Genomic DNA, 16340 nt, shown 5'->3' on the forward strand with positions numbered 1-16340 from the left:
AATATAACAAGTGCTTTTGTGTCATCTCTGTTGGTGTAAATCAGTGGGACTCTGCTGACATTAATGAAGCTAAGCTGACTTATGGCAGAGAATCTGGTTCTTTATTTGCTGTGATGGTGACTGATGTCTAAGTTCAACAACAGATTTTATACAATTATAATTAAAGATCTATAGTAACATACAACACAAACATAGTCTGTGCAGGAGAGCTGTAGTCCTGTATTCAGCTTGTGGCCTCATATTGCCAGTGGTACTGTATACATAATTAAAATATTAATAACACCTCTATGAAAGGTAGCAACACAGCATGGAATTAATACTTTAGAACTAACCACTAGCAGTCACATTTCAGGATAACTAAATAATATCATTTTATAAGATAAATTTTGATTCAGTTACCAAGAACTGCAATATTTAGCTCATCTCATGCCATTCCTGAACTCTCATAATGTTTTAATAACATAGACTCTATATCTGCTTATAACACATGGCTACATGTTTTGAGCATTTGAAAAGATAAAATACTAACATTCCTTTTGCAGACCTAATGCTCCTATCTATTTGAAAGACACAGAGACTTTATAAGCAAATAATTTATAATAAAACCAGACAGTGTCCAGACCAATGTTTAAGCAAAGAAATTCTGCAGACCTCTAGCAAGGATTATCACGTCATAACCAGACCATAAGTCAGTGCCACTGTGTTTAAAAAAAAATCACGTCATTTGTTATTTCCACTGCCCTCCATCTTTCCACACCCCAACTCTTTGTCAGATCAATTCTTCTCCACCTAATACTCCTCCTCTCCTGTTTCCTAATGACTGTCTTGTTCTCTGGTAATCCAAGTACTGCCAATCACACCATTTCCTCCTGAAATTGCTTTGCCCCTACGCTTCCCTAGCTTCCTCATCAGGTCTCCATTCTGATGCCCAGCAGACACTACTGGCACACTTCTATTTAGCCATGCAATTTTTGGACATGCTGCATGGATTCTCTTTTGGATATTTCAGTTTCTGCATTGTACTCAATATGGCAATTTCTAAAATTTTCAGAAGGCATGGGAGAATTTGACAGAAACATCAGAAATTTCATGCCTGACTGAAAGTGGATGTGTGGGTCACCTTTCAAACACCTAACTGAAAAACGAGGAACCAAGCTTTGTAATGATCTTTAGCAAAACGACTTCTGTATTTCCAGAAAAGGGATGGTGCTTTTCAAAATACCAATTAGGCCTCAGAAAAGCAAGAGGAACAGAAAACTTTCAGCTCAGTCAAAAAAATATGGTAAAGTTACAAACAGCTAAAAAGGGTCTGTAGATGAAAAGTATTAAGCAGCCCTAGTAGAGAGAATGAACCCAAGCTCAGCCTGGTAATTTCATTCTGTTTTTTTCTGAGATTTTAACATGCATAATATATTTTTTATAATCTACATTGTCTGGCTTAGACAGCAATCCCCATTTGCTGGAGAGAGAACACATAAAAATAAAAATATTACAGTTCCTGAAGTACTGTTAGAAGGGATTCAAATACAATAGCAATAATGTAAAATTAGAATCTGAACATCACTGAAAAATACAACCAAAACCTTTCCTCTAACTCAAAACATATTGTGCCAACTTTTTCCCCCCAGGCTTTGATACAGGTTGGGTGGAGAATGGATTGAGAGCAGCCTTGAGGGGAAGAAGCTGGGGGCATTGGTTGATGAAAAGCTCATAATGAGCCGGCAATGTGCACTTGCAGCCCAGAAAGCCAGCCATGTCCTGGGCTGCATCAAAAGAAGCGTGGCCAGCAGGTCAAGGGAGCTGATTCTCCCCCTCTGCTCTGCTCTCATGAGACCCCATCTGGAGTACTGTGTCCAGTTCTGGAACCCTCAACACAGGAATGACATGGAACTCCCGGAGTGAGTCCAGAGAAGGGCCACAAAAATGATCAGATGGCTGGAGCACCTCTCCTGTGAAGACAGGCTGAGAGAGTTGGGGCTGTTCAGCCTGGAGAAGAGAAGGCTCCAGGGAGACCTTATAGTGGCCTTACAGTACCTGAAGGGGCTACAGGAAAACTGGGAAGGGACTTTTTACCAGGGTGTGTAGTGATAGGATGAGGGGTAATGGTATTAAACTGGAAGAGGGGAAATTTAGGTTAGACATTAGGAAGAAATTCTTTACTGTTGGGATGGTGAAGCACTGGAACAGGTTTCCCAGAGGAGCTGTGGATGCCCCCCCATGCCTGGAAGTGTTCAAAGGCAAGCTGGATGGGGCTTTGAGCAACCTGATTTAGTGGGAGGTATCCCTGCCCATGCAGGGGGGTTGGAACTAAATGATCTTTAAGGCCCCTTCCAACCCAAACCGTTCTGTGATTCTATGATGTTTATGACAGAATTTGGAATTGACACCTCCTGGGACTATGCAGTAAACCCAGTAACTTTGTTTTCATAATGGATCACTTTCTATTTATTTATTTATTTTTTATGGGCAGAGAGATTGAGGTTCAGGTAATTGATAATGAAAAACTAGTGGGCATGTCAAGAGAAACAGGTGGCTGCAACACACAGGAGAGTGAGACGTACCAAAAATTACAGAGAGCATAGTGGGGGGCTGTCCGGGTTTCATGAGATAGGGGAGCCATGTGAAGGATGACTGTATTGGAAGAGATACCTGTCAGCCCTTGGGGAGCTGGACTCACAAGGCCAACAGTGTCAAGGGCACTGTATCTTCCTATGTAAAGGCTGACGGGACCTAGGTGACAGTGTCAAAACCACCAGATTCAGGTACAGATGTTACAGAAGTGGAGCCAATGGCAAAAAGTAGTGAGAGTTGTGCTGTTTAATTGGAAAGAAATGAGGGTGGATAAAAACAGGGATATAGGTAGATGGGGAAGAACAAGTGTGGAACAATGGAGGAAAGAGGGAATCCAAGGGACTGACTGTACAGTGGCAAGCTAGTGGCCAGCACGTTTGCCCAGCCAGGCCCTTCACCTGATCACCAGCCTCTCTTATCTTCTGATTAAACTCTAATCCTAATTCTTTTCTGTGTGAGTGTGTTTCTACACTGTGCACAAAAGTATGTATGTGTGAGAGAGAAAGACCAAGATTAGCAACCTTCCATTCAGACCAGGTGGCAGGTAGGATAGGTCTGTGACTCAGCTGCCAGAGAGAGCATCAGTCTGGGCCTGAGAGACCAGGAACTAAGAATCTGCTATGGTGGAGACCATAGGTGTGAATCAGCTATTGGACACCTACTTGTGTATACATATGGACTATGTGCATGTGTCTGTGTGATCTGATAGCAAGCTTCAAGCCTGATTTGCTGATGCATAAGAGCAGGATCTGGCCATTTGTACTGTTCACATCTCTGTGAGCACTGTTTACAATGATATGGTGCCTTCAAAGATGCTGATCTTCTGCACGCATGGCTCAGGTGGTTGGCTGTGTCTGTACAGGGGGTGTGTGTGTGGTCTCATGAGCATGCGTGGGGACTGCACGCTTAGCATCCCTGTGAGCTGGACCTGGGGATGGGGAACTGCAGCAGCCTGGTGCTATCAGACTGGGATGGGAGGAACCCCCTTTGGTCTAGAGAGCCACCGACTTGTCCTCTCCTAAAGCATCTTCTACATTCAAGTAGCATTATTTCAGTTGTGCTGCTTTAATGGAAACACTAACATATTTTATATATATATATATGTGTGTGTGTGTGTGATAAGAATGAAAAGGTTAGAGAACTCATAACGAGCATTAGTATTCTATACATTAGAATAAGGAGAGAAAGAAGACACTGGCCCAGTTAGAAAGGAGGTCTGGTGCATCATGTAAAATATACATCAGAACATGCTGACCATACATAACTTGTTGAGTTGCTCCAATGCCATTACTCATTTGACAGAACTTTACATCTATGCTTTTTCAAAATGTTCTCTAAGTGCAGCTCGTCCTTGGATAGTTGCAATAGAAACTGCAGGGCCTGTGCTGCTGCATCCTGAGTTGTTGATGGGACTATTCAAGGAAGCTCTTGTCTATAACTGCCAAGAAAAGTATGCTATTGATATTTAATGTTAAAAATAGAAGTCAGTCTTTAAAACAAACAAAACCACCAAAACCAACAACCTGTGTAAAGTAACATATAACATTAGAAGAAATAACTTTATTATTACACAAGGTGCCTCAACTACTAAGGCTTTGGCAACTTGGACCATATACGTGCCAGATGAATTAAAATTGTTGTTTGAGTCCCTGGAGAGCTGTCAAACTAGGACATTTCTAAAGCACTACCATTTATATTATTGGCACTAAAAGTCCAGTCACTCAAAAATGTCACAGCCTTATATAATTTAACTTATTTACCCTAGTTATGCAGAAGTATGCATGAGCAACTGGATTCCCTTGATGGCTCTTAAAAAAAATTACATCACATCCTAGCAATTACTTTTTTGTATATGTGGGAAGAAGGGTACAGCCAACATATCCTGATGAAATTAATAACTCATCCTGGTTATTATCAGATAACACCATAAAAATCAAAACTGCCAGCAAGAAATATTGCTGATTCATTGAACTTCTCCTTATATTTGCAGCCCACTTCAGTGCTTTTCACTTTACTAAGATTGATGATAATGTCTATTTTTCAAAAAAACATTGTGTTGATACTATGTATAAACACTTAAGGAAAAATATTTCCTGTCCTATCTTTCAACAAAAGCATTTTTTAAAATAGACTTATAATTCATCATTTTGTGTCAGCATGTAGAAAAGAGCATTTATAATGTTATCTAAAAGCCCAGTCAAATTGTATCATCTCTCTGAATACCATTTTATTTAAGTATTTTATTAACCACACGCTTACTAAAAACACTGATCTTTATTCCACTTTTTTATGTGGTAATGTAAATTGCCTTGAGTAAGTTGTCTAACAGATAATTAAATGTGTTTCATTAATATCTGCAAAAGGTTCCAAGGGCATGGAGTGAATTAAAGTCTGGTTTGCAAATGTGTTGCTCAGATTTCATGATCTACATGCTGCAGAAACAAGTAAAGTGCCACTTGACTCACAGCAAAATAGCAATGGAAGGGATCTGGTTTGCAATCAGCTCCAATCCCTTGCTATTTTACACTGTATCATGTAACTTCCTTTAAATATTAACGAATGACCAGCATAAACCCATTTTGGATTATTCAATCCAGCACTACAACTGATAGCCTGGGAATTAACTCCATCACTCTAATGTTTAAGGGTTTTCTCCCTTGCAATCTACACATTTAGTACCTTTAGTTCTTTGCCACATTTTCTTTCTTTTTATTTTTTTTTAAGCAGCTCTCGTTTCTCCCTGGTGTTTATTCCCTCTTGATTTTGTTTTGCCATATATATCTGTGTATTTTAGTCTTCCATCATATAATTATTTTCCCCTTTCTCTAGTATTCCTAACAGTATTTATACATACGTACACTTTGAATCACACCTCTGAAACTCGTCCAGCCACAATTAGTAATACTTCCCCATTTCTACAACGGCATTCACCATTGACATACTCAAATGACAACAATTGAATGTCCCTCAGCAATTCAGCTCATAAATCAAGATTCCTCTCCTCAGCCATTTTGAACACACACTTCTAGACCACTGGAAAATGTTGTTATTACTCCTCTACTGTGGTATTCATGTATTTTCTCTATACAGAATCCCCCATTCCTCCCTTGCTTAGCCTTTATATATAGACAAAGACCCACTTGCAAGGTATTCTAACAGCTTATTTTAAGGAGGTATTCAGGCTGAATTTGTGCAAATATCACTTCAGTCCTCCAGTTCCTGCTTTGCAAGAATCTTTCTGTGTGGATCAGTCCTTTCAACCTATCTCAATACTCACACACAACCCTATGCTATCATGCTGAATCTTCAAGCTGATACTTCCATAAAGAATGAAACATTCCCAGGTTTCTCAGCTTCTCTTTCCTTTCCCTCTGAGTTTCTTGCCTGACAATCTCCCCTAGTCTCATCTACATCCAGTAAACCATAGAATTTTTAATTTACCGAAATTCATAGCTTATCTATAATGCAGCCATTAGACCACCTGCACCTGCTGTCTTGTACAGATATAACAAAGTAATATTTAAATAGCAAAGTCAGATGCCAGTAGCATCTTAGATGTTGCAGCAGAGTGATCAACCTAAGTTGTAAAATCTGCTTGAGAAGCCAAATAAATTTTCAGATAGTCCATGCTGAGCTTTATGCTAGCAGGCAGTCCAAGTAACTTAAAAGCTCAGTAGGGACTGCCCACTGGTTTCTCTTTCATGTAGCACAAGCTGTGCTGTATTCTACGTAAATCCAGCTGAAGCCTGTACAGAAAATCACTTTTCTATCATTAATATTTACATGAAAACATCATTATGACTGCCAACATGTCTACTGCTTAACTTTTTAATTTGCCACTGAATGGCAGTTATGAAAAAATTAGCATGCAATTCTCAAAGTTTTGACACAGATTTGGGGAGGAAAGGGTGGCAGTAAATCCCTCCTTGAAAAATTCATTTAATCTTACACACACTTCAGCATTGCAATCAAAAATGAGAATAAGGTCAATGTCTTTCTAGCATTTGCTGATTAAAATATAATCAGCAAGCACACGAGGATTTCAGTTTCATATGACAGACTTCATGTGCTCCTGTAGCATGAAAATAAAGAAACAACAAAAAAACAACCACCACACCCATGATTTTTTAAGCAAACTTGACCAGAGGTGTAGCTGGTCAATTCTTTGAATTTGACCACAAAATTAAATAGCAAAATAACAGTAACAGTCAGCTAAGTGCTACCTGCCTAACTTGTTTTAGGCTGCCAGATCCTGAGCGGAGACATGACATCCTGTGTCTCTAAGGATGTCAGGGAAATGCTGTCTGACTCTGAATATAGCTTGCCAAAGAAGCAGCTTATGGCAAAGGAAACAGCCAACCCAACCAAGCCTCCTACTATGAGCAGCTCTCCAGAAAGCCTTGTCCTGCCACTCTTCCTAACAGTGCTTTCGGCACAGGGCTCGATTGCCTATGCAAGTCACAGAGGCAGGGCTGAAAAAGCAGCTGTGCAGCTATTACACATTATGCTCAGGTGATAGGGTTCCTCCTTCAGGAACTGTATTCCTGAAGGCTCATGCCACGAAAGCAGCTGGTCCTATGATCTGCCCATTAGTTTGCACTTGCTTTAATTAATTCTAGTTGGGAAAGTAACAGGACTGTTTTTAAACAGAGTTTGAGGATGCAGATATTTGGATTCCTCTGACTGGGCATTGTTTGATGCCTTTTGGAAACTTCTGGCCAGTCACAGTGTGACTCTCTGGGGAATCAAGTCCTTTCCAAGACCTACCCACAATCCTGGCCTGAAGGTGTGGAAATCCCTATTTTTTATATATCTATATTTTAATTAAAAAAAAATTCTGACTGGCATTTGCGACTTTTCAGTGCACAAAACCAATGCTGAGCTAATCTTTTTTATAGTTTCCTTTTCAAAGGTAGACCACTAGCACACTGTTCCCTAGTATACTGTTTAAATGGTGGAACATGAATTTTAATAGGATGCTGGCACCAGGAATCATGCAACAAAATCCCTAAATGTCATTACTATGAGCTGCCAGAATCAGTCCCTTGTGGCCCAAAACAAAACATCTTTTATCAGGACAGCTTTTTGCCTAGGCTCTGCTGTCCAGCTCAAGGCACTAGCTGGATTAAACAAAAACAAGAAAAACAGCAGCAAAAAAAAAACAGTGAAAAAGGCATTCCAAGCAGGAAGAAATGCAGAAAGTATCTCCTTCGGCTCCAGATAAAACTGTAGTGTTCCCACCTGATCAAGCCCAGGGACATTACTATCTAACACAGCACTGCTAAGAAACTGCCACCTGTATCTCATACACTGTTTCTAAAGAAACTTCTCCCTTATATCCCTGACTTTCCAGTTTTACATTATGCTTCATCAATACTTCACTACTTCTTCTTTCTGCATTTGCTGGATACTTACACCAGGAGCTAAGTTTTAACAGGGTTCTGCATTTTTCTAAGAAAAAAGAGTGCTACTTAAACAGATACTTTCCCCACTCATATCTACAGTATGTGCTTGGTGTTAATCACCTCCTTCAGGAACTCACCAGATGCAATGATTTTGCATATAACTGCACTATTTATCACAAAGGCTTTTCATCCCAAGATGCAAAAAACAAAACTGCATCTCAAGGAGCCAGGAAAGACATTTTAACTTAAAGTCAACAAAAATTGACGCCAGACAACTAGTAAAATTGAATCAACATCTTTCCATAAAGGCAGAACTAAAAACCCTGTCTGTTTACACACAGAGACCTAAGCTCATGCTTGAAATTAATAGGGAGCCAAATATATCAAAGACAGTATCGACTCTCATAATCAAAACCAGACATCAAAATGCAGTCTGGCAGGTTTGGCAAGTTTTGATTCTCACAGAAAAGGTGCAGTTGAGGGCCCATTTAGCACCAGGTCTCTTAGGACATTCTCCAAACATCAGATCTGCTCTGCAAGGGTTGAAAGCCCATTCTACCACAAAGAAGGAAAACAGCATGATCCCCAAACCAGCCTCAGACCAGTAACTACCAGCACGGATGGGAAGCATCCACCTTAATCTCAGCAACATCTTGTGAGCTCAAAAGACTGATGGCATATTGAGAAAGTAGAGGCATGACAGAGCCTACATCTGCCTAATACAGGATGAACAGTTGGAGATTGTTCACACACTGAAGATAGATCACTTCCAGTTCTCAGAGGCTGACAGAAAAGAGTGACAGAAGATGTCCTCACAAGTTTGATCTCATGGAAAAATCAGCACAGCCAAAAATTATCAGCAGGCATTTCTTGGACAGAAGAGCCAATGAGTACAACACCCCTACTTGACTACACTGAACACTTGCTGATAAACCATAGCTAGAAACTAAGGCTCACAATTCAAATGAGGCATTTCAGCTTTATACAGCAGTAAGTGACCCTACCATGTTGACTGCAATAGCTCTCCTACAACCGAATCAAGAAGTCAATCTGAAAAAAAGAAAAACAAACCAATCTTAAACCACATCACTAAAAGCTGAAAGCTCCACGTGACAGCAGATTTGCGACTCCAGTATTTTTCATAAATACACACACTCAAAAAAGCTAGGAACACAGCTAGACACAAGCAGGATTGGGTTAGGATTGATGCATCAGCCCGTGACTTCACAGAATATCAGTGCGCCTATCTGCACTATACCTTCATATGCATATTACACATCAGAAATGTTACTTTATAGCAGAGCTGCAAATAATCACCTTTCTCATTACAAAAAAAAAAAAGGGCATCAGAAATTTCATTTAAAAATTAAAAGCAAAATGGCATTATTATACTGTTAAATTTGTTAAACTGTGCAACAGTTTTTCCATGTTATTTGTATCCCAAATAATATGCCTCGCCAGGTTTTAATTACAAAATGCTAAATAAAGCCCATGAGTAAACAGTTATAGTTATCTGTCTGTTCAGTTCCTATTTGTAATTCAGCTAATTACTTCCTGTCAGGAAAATATTCTCTGAAGTCCCAAGATGCCACACAAGGACTTAAATCTCTTTCATTTTACATCTCCCAGTGTTTGATACAGAAAATGTAAATTCATTTGGCTACTGCTGGAAGAGTAAGAAACTTGAAATAATCTCTGCACTGTCAGCAGGTCTTTACATTGTGTGCTTAATCCCTGTTACCATGGTGATATTTAATTGTGCAGCTACCCAGTTTGATTGGTTTATTTTAAATTGAAGTTTTTCTGTGGAATGGCACAGGATCCTAGCGAACTCTAGCTAAATGGCTTTCAAAATATTGCAGTGAGTCATATTGTTGTCAGTGACTAGATTAATTTGAGTTCAGTTAAACTACTTCTTCACCTTAATCCTATACATAATACGAGGATTTTTAGCATTACATTTGGGAGCTGAGCATTTTGAGTATAATTAAGTAGTATTTTATTGTAAGAAGGACAATTAAAACCTAAATGAGAATTAAAATTCTGTAAGCTTTCATTGGTAGCATCATCTTGTCTTTCTAAAACAAATTACCTTGCTGTTCTACAATAATAAACCAGAGAAGAACCTTTTACAGTAGGCTTCCACTTATTTCCTTTATAGAAAAATGTAAATATATGAATATGACAGAAATGAAGCCAAAAGGATAAATACAACTTCTTCAGTGCTGGCTTCATATACCTCAGCATGCAGTTCCTTAGTACATGAATGACTGCTGGAAATGTACCATCAAGATGGTATTTCCTGGCACAACATATCAGGTGCCTTGTTTTAAATTTGGTACATAGACCACGATGAACTGGTGTACTTCAACTGTGCTATTTAAACAGCAGCAATACACTGATAATTCTCACCCTTTTTTCTGCTCTATAACCCAGCTGTTACACCAGTTGTTACAAACCACCACGATACTCCAAACCACCTGCATGGCTTTGCAGAACTAGAACTTGATGCATTTCATCCCAATTCTGTAGGGACTGCACTCTGTTTTACAAGAGAGATGTCTGAAAAAGCAGAGTCTGACTGGGGCTATAGTTTCCATGCAAACTGTTTACAAGAATTAATTTGTTTTACGCTTCCGAGAAGGGTAGCCTGGTTTATCAAAGCAGTGCTTCTACAGATTCATTTTCATGCTGTAATGCACAGATGAGATGCTGTTTTACCATATGAAACATCTACCCAGAAGCATGGGAAATCCAACAGTAATAAGGATTTCACCTTCTAACTTCTGTATGTTGTGACCCTGGGTTAGGACGCTTTGATTTTTTTTTTTCTATACAGGTTCTGCTCCTGAAGTTTGATTCTGCTTTCTAATTCTCTTTCAAATACACAAGAATAACAGTTTTCAGGATGCAATGCTTCTCTGAATTTCATAGCGTCCCCATCCAGTTTGTGTTTAGAGAAAACACTGGGGACTAGATCAGAAACACTGACTTTACTGTAGCAGAGGTCCACTTAGGTACAATCACATCCAGGTAACCTGAGGCTAATGACTGAGGAAAAGCTTCTTCTGAGTAGTCTCATTCACATTCACACCTTGTTGTATAACAGCCCTCACCTTTCCAGTACAAGGAATCTTCTTGGTTTGGCACGTGATGGTTGCACATGTGTCCAGAGAGGACTCAGAGGGGCAAGCCAGCAGACAGGGAAGCAGCCATACTCCCGTGGCTAGCTCCTGAGTTACTGCACACCAACTGGCTTAGGTACAGCTGCCTTTCAATGCAATGAATTCTCAATTTTTCCATGCCCTAGTTAATATAAAATAACCCCACAAACCAGCATCTCCTTGCTATTATTCTCTCCATTATAACAATGATTTATCCCAGTCCATATTAACACCATTTTGTCTGTCGTATTTATGCCTGCGATATTTATGGCTAGAGCAACAGTTCTCTGTGAAGGAAGGACAACTGCTAAATCACTCTCTCTTTTCAGGAGCTGAGATGATTTAGCAATACTTTCTTTTTCATCACATGCCTGAGTTGTGTCTAGGCATACTTCTGACATGAGCACACCGATATATAATTTTCCTTCTCCTTTCTGATTATTCAGGTTTGCTTTAGTCACTTGTGTTTGTGCGTCCCTGCTGCTCATATATTCTAGCCCCACTCCCCCTTCCATCGTACGATCCTGTCCTTGAGCAGGTCAAACCCTTAGAAACAGAAAGCAGATGTATATGAAGTCTGAAAGGAGCTTACTAGCACTCTAATAGCACAATATTAATACCAACAGTCCTTACTAGTGACACGGGAATCAAAAAAATAATAAAAAAAAAAAAAAAAGAGAGAAAAAAGAAGAGAAAAACCAAGAATCACCATACCAATCAGACCTGTTGTCCACCTGGTCCAGTATTCTTTCTCTGACAGCACTCAGTACCCGCTTCAGAGGAAGGTGCAAGAAACCTTGTAATTATAGAATAACCTGATTAATACAGGAAGTTTCGTTCTAGCCCCAGGCAGTCAGCAGCTGACTCACCCGCTTGTCTGAAACATAAGAATTTATATCTGCTCTAATTTTTTATTTCTTTTTAAATCCTATGTAATTTAACGATGGGAGACTTGTTACAATAGTACATTGCAAATGTACATTTGAATAGTATGAAGCATTTTAGGCTTTACTGTGACCTGTAGCTGAGTGTTATATTTGCTAATTATATAGGCTGTACTATTTTTATCATTGTTAAACTGCCTGCCATTCAATCTCATTGGATGTCCCTTTTAGGGATGCAGGAATAAGTGGGCCAGAGAGTGCGATTCCACTGCCTGTTCTTTTGGCATCCCACCTGGGAGTGGAGATGCCCGAAGAGGCACACAGCAGTCAGCCTCTGGCTTGAGGCGTTATCTGGGTATACAGACTGCTTTCATTCATATCCCTAACCTGAATTGGAAGGAAAAGGAAATGAACCCTCTTTTTAACACCCTGCAGAAGTGCTCTCATGCCGCTGAGGGAGGATGGAGCAGCAGCAGTGGGGCTGCTCTTATTTTTTGTGAATGCCACATAAATCCTCCAGTGAATTAAGTCAAAATTGTTTCTGTACTTAGGGATGAAGGAATGTAATGATTCAGTAAAGTGCTACACAGCATCATATATCTTCAGGGCAGAAGGTGCCTCCTGTGGATTCAAACTTTCATTACGGCCTTATGTACTAAGATAGTCTTAAGGTACAAATAACAGCAGTCCTTTCAAAACTCAGAAAGACGAACAACACCGTAACAACAATCAAGGCTTTCACTATGCTTCCTATACTTTTATTATTTTCAGAAACTTCAAACAGAGCAAACCCCAGAAAAATATTCTGAGAAAGGACTAAAATACCAATAGGTGTGTCAAACCTGCAGAACACATGAAGGTTAGACATATCAAGACAAAATAAATAAATAAATAAAAGCTGAACAGTCTGATCCTCTTTCATGCTTATTCATTTTGAAGTAAACTGATTAGACTGTGACTCTCAGTTTGGCATCTGGTATAAATTAGCGACCCTTAATAAGGAGGATGCTTGATTGATATGTCATTAATATCATTGATTATTATATTCTGTCATTCCACATGGCCAGCCATCAGTGAGGACTGGACATACAAGGAGGACCACGCAGGCCAGACAGGATGCAAGCAAGACAGAGGAACTCCACCTTTCAGAAAATGTGACTGAGTTTCTTCTTCTAAGCACTGCAAACACTGAAAGAGTAAGATGAAGACTACTAAAGAAAATTTAGGTAAATATTTGAGTATAGAAGAATATAATGGCATTGCTGTATTGCAAATAAATATTGCACTGTGCATGCTTTGAGAATTTAGATTGTTGTGAGCTGCACTAGCAACCAAAGAACACAAAACACATTACCTATATCTTATGCTTGGGTCAAAAGCTCACATTCACAAATTTCATATTTCAGCATAGTTGCTAAGCCAAATAAGGACAACAAAAAAGTTATGATTTCACAAGCCAAAAATCATGGAGCTGTACTATATGCAGGATAACAGACCTCCAAGGAAAAAAGAATTCAGTTTGCTAGATACACCTAGAAGTCTGGAACAACTTAACCTACTAAATACAAAAGGACCAGTGAAATACAACAGGTGCTCAAGATAACAAAATATGTTGTGACACTTTTCAACTGGTGTAGAAACCACACCATACTAACATAACAGGATCTGGAAAGACTTCCGAGCTCTCCCAGCTTAGCTGCGCACTCTGGAGACTGACCTGTAGTTTCGAGCCAAGCACCAATGCTGCTGGCTTTGATCTTTACATATGTTGCCTTTTACTTCATGCCTGGGGCCACAGCTGTTTGCTTAGTTTGCTCCAGACCGGAGCACAGAAGCAAGGTACTATCCTTCAAGTACAGATGGTCAGGGTCCTTGGAATTAAACAGTAAAAGCAGCAAAACAAACCGGTCACGCAGGCAGACCCCGTCATCCCCTCTGAGGCCGTGTCAAGAGCAACACTAAACTGGTTTAAAGGAGAGACAACAGTGATGCCTGTTACTTACCCATTTGACTACTCTTACGGCTTTTTTCCACCCCGTGCCTTTTAGGATCACTTTAGACTGAAAAATCTCAGGTCATAAAATGATATAAAAATAACTACCTTGAATTTCCTTCTGTGTTTTCTCTTTTAATGGTTGGACTCCATGATCTTAAAGGTCTTTTCCAGCCCAACCAATTCTATGATTCTATAAACATGATCAATAGTATCTCTTGCAAATAAGGATGTGGCAACATGGCAACCTAACAGACCACTCTAAAATATAATTATTATAAGAGTGTAATAACTAACTACACCTTACTGGCACCACTGTACATGGAGTCCACATAGGAAGGGCCACATTTCCTTTCAGTTCATCTGATTTCAGATTCTGGTCTTTATTTGAACAATAGAAGCCAGTCCTACAAAAAGAGCAAAGTACCTATTACCTTAGGAATTAAAGAGGAATAGGAACCAAAAGAGTAAGACTTTCCATGGCAGCAAATGTTACTTCCACTTGCATCTTAGAGCACAGCTGTAGCGCAACTGCCCATCATCTGGCATCAGCCATTCATGCTCTGAGCTGGAGGCTGGACCAGATGATCTTCAGAGGTTTATTTCACCCTAAACTATTCTGCAACTCTATCAAACCATGTGAAGAACTGTCTCAGGGAGCTAGACTGATGTGAAATTCATAGCTTTCTCCGGAGGATGGATTTTTTTAGGAGCTCTTGCCACTTTATCTCCCTATCTACTTTCCTCCAGGTCTGACAAGCAGCAAGACTGACACACAGGAAAGGGCAAAAACCTAGAGGTCTGAAAATCAGTAAGATTGTAGCAGTGGGAACTCAGGCAAGCTCAAACTGCCATGAAGCTAAACCACTTGTGGATAAAATAAGTGAAAACTTTCATGCTTTGCATGCCATCTCCTTGAAACTCCACACACCAAATAAACTTTTAGCGAGTTTCATGTTTGGATTCAGAAATTTCTTATAATCATATACTACACAATGTATATAATAAATGTGAAGAAAAGAGGCCTTTAAAATGGCTAAATATACACAGCAAAATATTTCATATTACAGGCCCAGCTTAATATAGCTTGTGCAGAACAGAAGCATGCTGTAAGAATACTAGATGTAGCCAAACTTCTACTGAAATGTTTTAGTTATCTCATAAGGCTATTTCAAGTAAAAGTTGCAATTTAGAAGGGAACGGGGAAAATTCTGAAACTTTAATTTACCATGGCCTAAAGTTATGAAAAAGTATTTTAGAGGTTTGTAAGATGACTCTGGTTGTGCCATCTGTACAGAAGAGATAATGAATTGATAGCAACATCACAAAGCATTTTGATAAAAGGCTCTTCTTGCATTTTTACAAAAGTGCTGCCTGGTGATGGAAGCTGCCCCTGATTAGCTCAGGCCATAGGGGCTTTCAGAGGTTTGAAAGAAACCAAATTTGCTTAAGCAGAAAGAACAAACATCTCTTGCCATTCATGCCTGAAAGCATTTGCACTGACACTACATAATTACTTTTCACCTCACCAAAAGATTCTCCTGGATTCTCTATTCCTCCCACAATTTAAAAATTACAGTATGTCTGCTTGCAGTTGAATGGGTATGTACATATGGCACTAAGTACACTATTTAAGTAAATAGCAGCTAATGTTGCTATGAATTATGTTATTTGCTTGTACAGAATTCATGAGCACATTTCATTGCACTAATACGTCTTTAATCAAAACCAAGTGGATGATTTGAATTGCTTTTTCTCCTTCAGTGAAATGCAATTTGTTAATCTGTATGGCTATAAAAAGCCTTGGACACTGTAAGATATGCTCTCACTGATCTCTCTCCTGCCTTTACTGACACAACTGTCAGCAACCATCTCACTATTTCATTCCTAAAATCTGGGGGTGAAAAATGAAGGAAATAAAATTCAATAGTGTTTTCATGTATGTAGTTTCATCTAGTATTTGCAAAAGCAATTGTTTTGAAAGCCAAAGAGGGCTTCTCTTTCCCAAATACGAGGCAAAGTAAGGACAGCTATTGTGTATGTCTGACAGAGGAATTGCTGGCAGTCACTAGGTGTATTCAGCCTTTGGTTGCTCTTCTGAAATAAAGATGAGTGTTCTGGCTCCTCAGTCACATCATAGTAGCTACCAGGGGTGACATTCATAAGTAACAGTGGATAGCTGGTGATTTGGTAGAGCAGCAGGTGGTTCAAAGGGTCTCCTGGTTTCATTCAGTTCAAGTTACTGGCTTTTCAGGCATCCTGGGGGACTGTCATTTCATGCAAGATGCATTACAACTCTGGAGACATGGCTGGTGCATGTGTG

General features: G+C 39.5%; 1 protein-coding gene across 4 annotated transcripts in view; it reads right to left on the bottom strand.

Moving 5' to 3' along the window:
* FRMPD4 (FERM and PDZ domain containing 4) overlaps window positions 1–16340 on the bottom strand; it is a 314233-nt gene that overhangs the window by 98672 nt on the left and 199221 nt on the right. The window contains exon 1 of one of the 4 annotated variants that reach the window (XM_051608840.1): window positions 11855–11883. The exons of the other annotated variants lie outside the window; for them this stretch is intronic. The gene's annotated coding sequence lies outside the window, so the exon portion shown is untranslated. Of the gene's footprint in view, window positions 1–11854; window positions 11884–16340 lie in introns of those variants that run through there. 4 annotated transcript variants of the gene reach the window in all.

This window comes from Apus apus, chromosome 1, assembly GCF_020740795.1.
Source record: "Apus apus isolate bApuApu2 chromosome 1, bApuApu2.pri.cur, whole genome shotgun sequence".
Taxonomy (NCBI): Eukaryota; Metazoa; Chordata; class Aves; order Apodiformes; family Apodidae; genus Apus; species Apus apus.